The 10945-nt window shown below is 46.8% G+C and overlaps 1 long non-coding RNA gene across 1 annotated transcript; it reads right to left on the bottom strand.

Moving 5' to 3' along the window:
* Positions 1 to 1475: 1475 nt before the first annotated feature.
* On the bottom strand, positions 1476 to 9372 carry LOC109774039 (uncharacterized). Its single transcript, XR_012203840.1, has 5 exons — positions 8928 to 9372; positions 8609 to 8679; positions 8457 to 8524; positions 8158 to 8351; positions 1476 to 1708 (listed from the first exon to the last, which is right to left on the bottom strand). It is a non-coding gene; the product is annotated as an uncharacterized lncRNA (long non-coding RNA).
* Positions 9373 to 10945: the final 1573 nt, after the last annotated feature.

The following is a 10945-nucleotide window of genomic DNA, read 5'->3' as shown; positions in this document are numbered from 1 at the left end:
TTGCAGATGATAGCTTGATGTTTTTCAAGGCAAACGTTTAGGGGTGACAGAGGTGTCAAACCTTCTTCAGTCTTACTCTTAGGCTTCCGGATAGAGCATTAATAATAGTAAGTCTTTGTTGTATTTTAGAAAGGCATGCCCAACAAATGTTAGATAAGAGGTTAAAGTAATGCTCAATGTCCAAAGAAACTATGAATGAAAAATATAGGTTATGAGACCATCTTAGGAAAAGAGCGACATCAAACACTACCACACGAGATTCAAGAACAGTGTTGGTCCCACTAGGATGGTCAACACATGAGTCCCACTAAGACTCCACGACCCATGATCTACTCATCCCAAGACCCCAAGTTCAGGTGCGAAGTTGGATCTGACCTCATGGGTTCCTTTCTTTAAGGACACAACCCCTTAGGCTCATATACACATGGTCGCGAGTCAGAACATCCAACTCGACTAGTTGGTAGCTGCTTCTAGCGAAACATGTAAACTCCAAGTGTCTGATGAACCTGATCTGGCGAACCAGTACAATGTGTGTTCCTTTTGCCTCATGATATGTTGCCGGGCTCAAGGTGAATCGGTCATTCTTGATAGTGTTCAAGGACTATATTAGTAACATCGTAAACACACAGAAAGATCATTCGACTTGATTGCCTCTAGGGCATATTTCCAACACACAACACTATGAATGACCATCAACCAACTACAAACCGACAGAGACCTAGCCTTCAACGATAGTGCCTCCTAGAAGGTCATGCCACAAGAGTGCCATCACTTCTTGTAGCTATTAGAGGGACCTGATATTTTTCACCGGGAGGACGATTTGGAAGAGGTATGGACCCACGTTTACGCCTTCAAAATGAACATGGCACCCGAGAGCATCACTATCACCGCCGTCCATAACCTCCAGGAAAGGCTTTTGCCTTACAAGATCCCAACCACCTTCCAAGGACCTACTAGCTAGAATCACCCACAATGTAACATTCAACTGAATGGCTCGTCGTCATCACTCCCGTGTCATGCGCGGCACCTACCACAAGGTCGCCGTCGCGCTCACCACTCGGAGCAGCCATCTTGGCATCCAAAAAATGCCAGCCTCACTTATCTCCCTTCAGAGCAGCCATGTGTTATGTTCCCTTCATCTGTATTTACATGACATCCCCGTATTCACGATTTAACTTTAACCTTCAGTTTGAACAATAAATCACTTTTTTTGTAAATCGATTTATTCAACGTCGTTGTTGAGCATTATTTAACATTGTTAAAGAATCAATAATACATGGATGTGTGCATCAACCGATGCAAAGGCCGGTGTCCTCTTTTTTCGAAAAAAGAAACCAGTTTGACCAATAAATACATGACTTGTTGCCATAAAAATTATACCGTTGGAATTTTTGTGTATATGAATTCAATAGTATAATATGTATGACACATAATTAAATTATGTTTCATCGATCAAATCGAATATCAAATTTGAATCTGGAAATGTGTGGGCTATTCGGTTTGTGATGATAGTATCGAAGTGGTTCACTAAAACTCCCATGTGCCAATACAGTTCAAAGTAATTTCATCTAGCCTTCTCCGATATAGTGGATGAGTTACAAACACATCTCTTTAGAGTGTACATATACATCCGCTACTTATTCTTTCCCGATCCTTTCTTCGTAAAAGACTCCACTACGGAATCCACCTCTTCCTCTATCTCATCTATCTGTGTTGAATCAAGAGAATTATAATTAGTTTCATCAATATATGAACCAAACGTCTTCACACAACAATCACCTCATGTTGTACTCAATGTACCGTTACTAATTACTAGTTGCCATCAAATGCCAGTGAGCCCAAAACAGTTCTACTTTACTTTTACACTACCGTAGACAACCCCATCTATGACCTACCAAAATGCTCAAATTTTCATATAAATTTAGTCTGGATACATTGCATAATTACACAATACTATCACCTTGAACATAATCATATCATACTTAAACACTACAATGATCTAAAATGAGATAAATAAACTACTACTACTCCTCGTCGGAGGAGAGATCTATCACCGTGGTGCCAAAGCCACTAGCCTTGTGGTCATTGGTGGCTGGGCAAATTCATGACATGTCATCGGAGTCGGAGTCCATGTCGTCAAGCTAGGTGAACATTTGCTCCCTCATCATTGACAAACTCAAGGATGGGCCGTTCTCGACGACGAGGTCTAGGTTGGCGAGGAGCTCGACCATGATGACAACAGCGGCGTGCTTGACTTCGACTTGCGCCTCCGTCATATGGTGCTTCGCCTCCTTGACGAGGACGGCATGGTACTGTGTCTCTGCCTCCTTCCACAAGAAGAGGCGGATGATGCTCCACCCTCCTCCACCATGTTGGCTTGCTCCCCGCCCATGCCGGCGACTTTGAATACAGCGGCGACGAGCTACTCCTCCACCTCCATAGTGTCATCATTCTCCTCCCCTCCTCCGAGATCGGATCCCCGTCGGTAGCTTCTAATGCCTCACCGCCGTCATGTACGTGCGGTCCTTTGTGACAAGATGGGCGCGTCGCTCAAATGAGAGGACGACGTACTATATCGGGCGACGACACAATATCCCGACCGTGCAACGACGAGTGTAGGGTGGCACGTGTTAGGCACGACAGCGACAAGCTCGAATACGGCGATGGCAACGGGGATCCTATGGGGAAAGAGTGGAAATGTTGGAGGCGGCTAGGGAGTAGGTTTTGGGGAGAGCCAGTGCCGATTTATAACCCGTGGCTGGCCAATTAGGCAACACATCGGCTGGCACGCACGCTATGAATGTTTGTGGGGGGGGGGAGGGGGATTATTTTTTCGCATGTGTGTTGGGGGGGGGGTTGGTTCTATTTTTTTTTACTGAGAGTTGCTCTTCTCAGAGCAAAATCATGATGAAGAGGTATGTTTTGAGGGACGAAAAGCTAGAATTTTGATGAACTAAAAATACGAGAAGGGCTTGGTGGGGGTTACTTCCCTAATTTTTTTAGGGGATAAAGGATTATAGGCCGGAGATGCTCTTATTTGATAGGGGAGATCCCCCGAGAAGATCCCATGCCACAGATAGGGAGTATCTTTGATGGGGCTCTACCCCACTACTACATGTGTGAGGGTGGCGGTTTGGACATGTGAGGAGGGAGGCGATTACATACACAAGAGGAAATGAGGGGGATAAGTTTGCGGTCGAGAAAGTTGAGGGAAAGGAAGCCGACATGGTTAAAGAGGTGATGGAGAGAAGTGGGGCATCTAAGTCAGAGAGATAACAAAGAGAAGTGAGACAGCAGGGTCAAAGAGTGAGTAAAATAGAGGGGTTAGGTGAGCATTGGGTGGGGTTGTTGTGGAGGGGCTTAAGATGTGGTGCGGTGTGTGTTTGGTAGAGGCTAGCACTTAGAACATCTCCAACTGTTCACCAATAAGTGGTTAGTGGAGCTCTCCCAATATTTTCTTGGGGAACTCTTTCATCTCCCTCATGAAAACCATGCAGTTAGGGTGTCCCATGTAGCCATCATCGTCTTTAGAAGCCTTACAGCATCGTCGAGGTGGTGGGAAACCCGATCTCATTGATCTTGGAGATTGGGACGCTCTAGCCCTCGCTAGGGTTCATTCTATGTGTCTAGTCAATGGTGAGGAGGCGATGTCGTCATTAGTGGTGTGCAATAAATTATGCTCATCTTCTACTCATCCCAACGATGCCGATTGGCATCTGTGGAGGGTGTTGGTGCTAAAACTGGCAGGTCTCAGGTAGGGGGGTGCCAAACTTGGTGCTCTGAGCTAGATGGTAACAGAAAAAGTAGGGACATAATGTTTTACCCAGGTTTAAGCCCTCTTGATGAGGTAATACATCCTACTTCTTATATATTGATTGTGATGAGGTACAAAGTACAGTATGATCTACCTCAAGATCGTATGAAGATGTTCTAAGCTCTAAAACTGCATAAGCGTGCCTCTACAGACTAAACCCCACGACTTATATAGACACCGGGGGTACCTAGGGTTTACACATGGCCGATTACAATCTAGGGATAAGCATGCCAATCATCCAAATATGCTTGAAGTGTACGCTAAGCCTCCATGAGATCTTCATCTTTATTACATCGTGGACCAGGGCTATCATGGCCCATTCGTCAGTCTTCGATGGGTCGTCGACCCGGCCCATGACCGGCAGGCCGACGTGGCAAGCACTCCCTAATCCAGGACACCAACAGAGGGTGTGTTGTGCTTTCGTATGCACCATATTAGGGCCCTCTTTCTGTCTATGTCTTTCTAGGTGGTCTTCGAGGTTATGCCTCCCAAATTCTGTCTGGACAAATCATGCATGGTTGTCCAACCCTCCTTGCCACTTTCTTCTCCGAAATAATGATTTTATCCTCAGTTCGGTGCCAACGGCTTCTTCGAGCTCCGACTGGCGACTTCCTAGTCGTTGTGTCAGGTTCTACCTTGGGCATCAGTCCTTGCTCACGGCACGCCATTGCCGAATGCATGAGGAAAACAACGTTGATATATCCACTGGCCAGTATGTTATTTTCTATTCTTATAAGGATGGCCTTGTAAGGATTGAACAATTTTAATATATGACCCTAGCATTCTCGCAAAGAAAATGTGGGGTTTTAGGTTGGCTGCTTATGTAGTTCCCAATAGAGCCACCCTCAATACCCAACATGACATATGGGGCACACTTGTCAATTAATGGGTTACTCTCCTTCCAAAGACAACAATGGAGAACCAAGGACGATGTCGATGGTGACGACGACATCAATGGTGGTAGTGGTGGCAACCGTGGCTATAGTAGATTCGGTGGGTCAATGGTGAGCCGTGGACCACGCGGTGTTGGGGAAGGTATTTGGGTTGTAGAAAAGATGAAACACCGGTCTAGTTGTTACTGGTATTGCCAGGGTTCATTTTTTACATTGTTTGTGTCCTACACAAGTAGCGATACAGTTTAAGGGCACCTCCAAAGCAGACCCTCAAACCGCCCGCATCTGTCCGGACCGCGCGGTCCGGACATCCTTTGCCATCCAACGCGGCCCTGCATTCATCCGCTGACCGATTCAGACGTTCTTTTTCCCGCAAACCGGAAGCAAACTAGGGGGCTTTGCAGGTGTTCAGATAGTAGCCACGTAGGACTCCGACACCCCTGGGCCACCCAAAGTCCCACCCAAAACCTCTCCCGGACCCCATCTCTCCATCCTTCCCTCTTTCTCTGCATACATTTTCTCTCTTGCCGCCGCCGCTACTCCACCACCCCGGTCGCCAGCCAAACCCTTCTCGGAACTCCGCAACCTTCGTGAGCTCCACCGCTCCACTGGACACCATGCTGTTTGTCCTCCGTCGCCGCTGCTCACCTCTCGTTCGTCTGCTGCGTAGGTAGCAGCCGCCCTTACGGTAGTCACTACCCCGACAAGTATTTGGTGAAATTCCCATGCTAATTTTTTGTGTCCCTTCGATTCAGATATGGAGTACATATACATGCAATACACTGAGTCATTCGATGAATCGTCCAACACGAAGGACTACACGGATGAGACGACAATGATGTAGGCGGTCCTTGCAGACATGGAGCATGCAGAAGAGCATGTTCTCAATTTCAAGGGGTTAATCAAAGGTCATTGAGTGCTCAATCAAAATAGGGTACATGGCCATTTGACGCCGATGGACGACTACTTTCCCCCCGATGCCCTATTCACTGAAAATTTTCGCCGGTGCTTTCGGATGCGAATAAATGTCTTTGATTGTCTCTACGATGGCGTCCGATCCTTTGATGACTACTTCATCTTGAAGAAGGATGTCGTAGGAAGGATTGGATTCTTTGGTTACTGGAAGTGCACGGCCGCATTGCCGATGCTTGCATATGGCACGACTGTTGGTTCATGGGACAAATACCCAGATGTCTAAGAGCACATGCAGATGTTGGATTACGGGTTCCGGCAAAACCCTTGAGGTTCGAACTCTGGGGTGCGCACGAAGATCTCTCTCCCCCTAGCTTACGCTCTCACCACGATCTCAAAGCCTAGCTCGCCGAACTCGAAGAACAAGGTACACAAGAGTTTATACTGGTTCGGGCCATCGATGTGGTGTAATACCCTACTCCAGTGTGGTGTGGTGGATTGCCTTGTAGGCTGGGGATGAACAAGTACAAGGGAAGAACTACCTCCCGAGGAGAGGTGTTCTTGAGCTCGGCGAGCTTGTGCGTGTGTGGATGGAATGGATCTGATCCAAGATTAGTTGGGGCAAAATCAGTTGCCTCCTACAGTGGTGGTTAGTCCTATTTATAGAGGCCTGGGTTCTCTTCCCAAATGTTAGGCGGGAAGGGATCCCACAATGGCCAATTTGAAGGGGGACAGCTAGTACAAGCTATCCTGACAAAAGGTGGTCTTCGCCTGCCAAAGGCTCTGGTGGTGACGCCGTCGTGGGCTCCGCGATGACCTCCGTCCTGCCGTCCTGCTGGCCTTGGTCTCGTTGCACCGATATGGAAACCTTTGCCTGATGCCTCGGGACTCCTCTCCCGTGCCTGCTCCTTTAGCACCAAAGGGGAAACCAGTACTCTGCGCCCGCTGGCGCCCGCCTGGCCTTAGTCGTCATGGCTCACGTCACGGGAACCTCACGAGGTGCCCCTCGCCTTGATCTCTCCGCCCCTCGCGAGCCAGCCTAGTGAGGCTGCCCCTGAGGAGGTCTTGTGTCACCCGCCTCGCGAGGCTTGGCCCCTCGCGAGGGTCTTGAGTGTTCGCTGGTGAAGATGGGCCATACCAGGCCGTTAGTGGACCCACGCCGTGGGCCGCAGGCAAGCAAGTCTGGGGACCCCCGTTGCCAGAACGCCGACAGCAGAGATGCCATGGTCAGGTTTGCTACCGCCGCGGTCTCGGTGTTTGGACCTCAGTACTTGAGAGAAACAACTGTTGTAGGCACCGAGAGGCTCTTGCCAATGTCCGAAGCAAGAAGGTGACTAGGTTTGCTCGGATCTCTTGACTGCATGCATTGGAGATGAAAAAACTGTCCAAAAGCTCAACAAGAGCATATTAGGTGCAGCACATGATCTCTGAATTTGGCACGCTTTCTTTGGCATGCCCGGATCTCACAATGGCATCAATGTGCTGCAACGCCATTGTTTACTAGGCTGACTGAAGGGAAAGCTTCTCCTTGCGACTATACTGTCAATTGGCATGAATACAACATTAACTACTATCTTTTTGACGGTATCTATCCTCAATGGTCTATCTTTGTCAAGGCCATCTCTAACCCACTTGGTCAGCAAATGTCTCAGTATGGCCAAAGACAAGAAGCAACTAGAAAGGATGTTGAGAGAGCATTTGAAGTTTTCCAGACTCGTTTTGTAGTTGTTCCTGGACCTGCTAAATAACTGGATCGGGAGACCCTTGTGAGTGATGACTTATTGTGTGATCATGCACGACATGATCATGAAGGATGAGGGTGAGGGTGCTGACACAACTCTTGAATTTGAAAACATGGGTGATTGTATCGAACTTTCAGAGCAGAATCCGGACACATTTGATGAGCTTTTTTAAATGCATCAGTAAATTCGGCATCGAGCAATTCACGAGCAACTGAAGAAAGATTTGATTGGGCATCTGGGCGGTTAAAGGGGGCATCTAGTACATATGTGCTAGTTAAATTCAAGTTTGAACTACTTTAATTTAAAAACTTTGTTGAATTATAATATTTAAACTAGAACTACTGCCACACTTGAACATTTCTAGATAAACTACGATCTGATATGCGGTCATTTTGAGCTTGTAGACTTAAAAATAAAAAGATGAATGTTCACGGTTAGCTTTGGATGACTGGCTCCCGCACCCGTTTCTACGGACAGGTCCCCACTTGTCCGTGGACGGATACGATGTCCGATTTGGGGTCGGCGTTAAAGAATGCCCTAACATGCATATCTCCAACTCTATCATACTGACATGCTTAGCCTTTCAATTCTTGCATAAAGCAATGAACAACAGGCAACGTGTACCATGAGCTAGTTAAGCCAGTACAGTGACTAGTTAAGCCAGTACAGTGACTAGTTAAGCCAGTACAGTGACACCATTAACTGCCATAATTTGAACGCGGAGGTACCACGGAATAACGGAAAGACAAACGTGGAAGTAACAAATTACTGCAGTTGGCAGTTGACTTGGCCTAACCTTATGGAGTATGGCCTCGGCTTTGTCCATATCCTTCTCGATCTCATCTGCCACGGCTTTGACACTGGATGCTACCTTCTTGAGTCTTTCATTACCGGGAAACGCTTCAGAGACGTCGTCGGCGATTCTCTCCGCCGCCTCCGCAACCTTCTCGACCATCTCGATTGTTGCCTCTGCTGTTTGCTCCGCCTTATCTATCGTGTGTGATTTATAATACACAAAGAGAGAAGTTGAAATAAAAAACGCACACCAAGATATTAACATGTTACAAGTAGGAATATTATCATATTTGGGTTTACCTTCCAGTGCTCTGAATCGCCAGTAAGCAGGTGCTGCAAGAAAGAAGGCACCAACAAGCCACGTGACCCTGAGAAGCTCACAGCTTGTGAACATGAGAAAGGGAAATTGATGAAACGCTACGCGGGCAATGGTGCGACTTGTCTGCACTTACCATGAAGAAAAGCGGGTATTGGGAGATTGGCTCGTAGCAGTTCTCCGGGGTCTCCACCGACCGCTGGGATTCTGAAATAAAAACATGTGAAAATATGATACTTTGCGTAACAACCTTGTAGATCAACACGAAGTTTGTTGATACTTCTCAATCACTCATGCTATCATCGATGTACTACAAGTTAATAAGATGGGCAAATGATATATGCTAGTTCATGCGTGCTAAGAACGAGATGGTTAGAGAGAAGAGGGTGGGGAAATGATATGTTCATGCATCCCAAGAACAAGATTAGAGAGGGGGAGACATCGTATCCACATACTGTGTTGCTCTTCTTATCGGCGAGTTGATGCCCCAAGACTTCGTGGTTAAGCCGATAGGGATTCGCCGGGGACGAGCTGATGCAGATATACCAGTGCTCCGTTGTTGCCGAAAAACCTCTGGAGTGTGCGGCGCCAAGGCTTTGGAAGTAACACAATATACGAGGATCGCCATGAAATTGAAAGGAGTCACCTGGTTTCTTCGACGTTGAAGTTACTCTTCTAGGAATTTCGAACTTGTGGCAGCCTCCTTGCGTTTCTCCCGTCTGCAGAGTTCAACTTAAAATCCTATTTATCAGTCTGCACTAACAAACCAAATAACAGGACAAAGTGAGAACTACTGGGTTTCAGGCTTATGATCTAGAGATACTAGTGTACTAGGAATCAAAGTCTTTGCGTGTCACGTGACTTACTTCGAAAAGTAAACAGAGTCATGTACTCCCTCCGCTGGGGAATACTTGCTGAAAAAAATAAAAATGAATGCATTTAGAACTAAAATACATCTAGATATATCTATTTCCAACAAATATTTTAGAACAGAGGGAGTACATGTGTATGCGGTATGGTAGATTTTAACACAGTACAACCTGCTCACATACATGCACATACAATCATTCCTATGAACACACGCATGGACACCCTATCCTATGAGCGCCTTCGAGATATTAAGCTGACACAACATCTTGATATTGATGAAGTTACCACATGTGTGTCATAGTCGACAGGAACATATCCTTTCACTGAACGAACATCACCAAAAAGGCTGAAATAAATTCAGAAAAATGCGAGCATTAGCACCAATCCTATAATTTAAACCATGGTGGGCTGGTCGACGTGGGTCGAGGACCCCGTGGCGGTTCATTAGCTGGCCACTTCGGGCAACCCATGACACATACACGGAAGATTTTGCAAGACTTGGCATACAAGATTTCTCTCCACCGACGTAGCCGACTAGGACTCATATTATCTTAGGCCTCCGATGCATTATATAAACCGAGGCTAGGCTAATCGATAGATCATTAGAATCTTACACAACGATCTCGTGGTAGATCAACCTGTACTTCATACCCCATCATATCAATACAATCAAAGCAAGGCGTAGGGTATTATCTCTTAGAGAGAGAGAGAGAGAGCCCGAAACTCGGTAAAGCATGTGTCTCTGTTACCATAGTGCTAAGATTACCAGCTCAGGACCCCCTAACAGAGATCCGTCGGATTTAGCTCTGACACTGGTTCCACCACAAAGAACCCAATCATCGAAGCTACATGGGTTACTAGCAGCATTCAGGATACTCCTTGGCGGGGATGGCAGTTGACTCCAGGCGCGACGTCGCGACCCTTTCCCTGAGTTTCTAGAAGGTCCATGCAGCGCAGCGTGCGGTGGATCAGGGTCCTCCTAATCTAGCCGACGATGGTTGCTTGAGTCTTCTGCGTGATTTGTGTTGCGGGCTTCCATGTTTCTCCGTGAGATTTTGTTTCATGAGGTGGTCGTGCTCATTGTTGTGTATCCTTGGCAGCCAGTCTGTGTCCGTGCTTGCTCTCCGGTGAGCAGCTCTACCTTGCCGACAATGCGGCACCCTTTGATCCAGGGTGAGAAGGCATGGGCCTTTTTTTGGCGGTGGTGGCGAATGGCATTGTGATGTGGTATCACCAACTAGGAGACAACAAAGGTAGGATATTCCCATGTGGCATAACATTTCCTCAAGACTTTGCCCTCCCTCTAATACGATGAAGATGGTGGAGAAGGCCGTCGACGTTATGGCTTTTGCTTCTTTGTTCGCTGCTTGTTAGCTTTCCTTCAACACTTTGTATCAGTCACATTTGGGGCTACATCCCTAGTTCTCTTTGTTTTTCTTCGGTTTATAAGTTGTGGTTAGTTGTAATCGTAGTCGGTTGATGGCTATGTTTCAAAGAAGGGGTTTATCTTGAGCCTCTGCCTTAAAAGAACATAAATCACCCAACACTAGCAAGTTCCTATCAACCCTCAATTTGGTTCAAACTTCAAAGTACAAAAGAAAAA

This window comes from Aegilops tauschii, chromosome 2 (genome assembly GCF_002575655.3).
Source record: "Aegilops tauschii subsp. strangulata cultivar AL8/78 chromosome 2, Aet v6.0, whole genome shotgun sequence".
Taxonomy (NCBI): domain Eukaryota; kingdom Viridiplantae; phylum Streptophyta; class Magnoliopsida; order Poales; family Poaceae; genus Aegilops; species Aegilops tauschii.
This window is presented reverse-complemented; position numbering and strand designations above follow the sequence as displayed.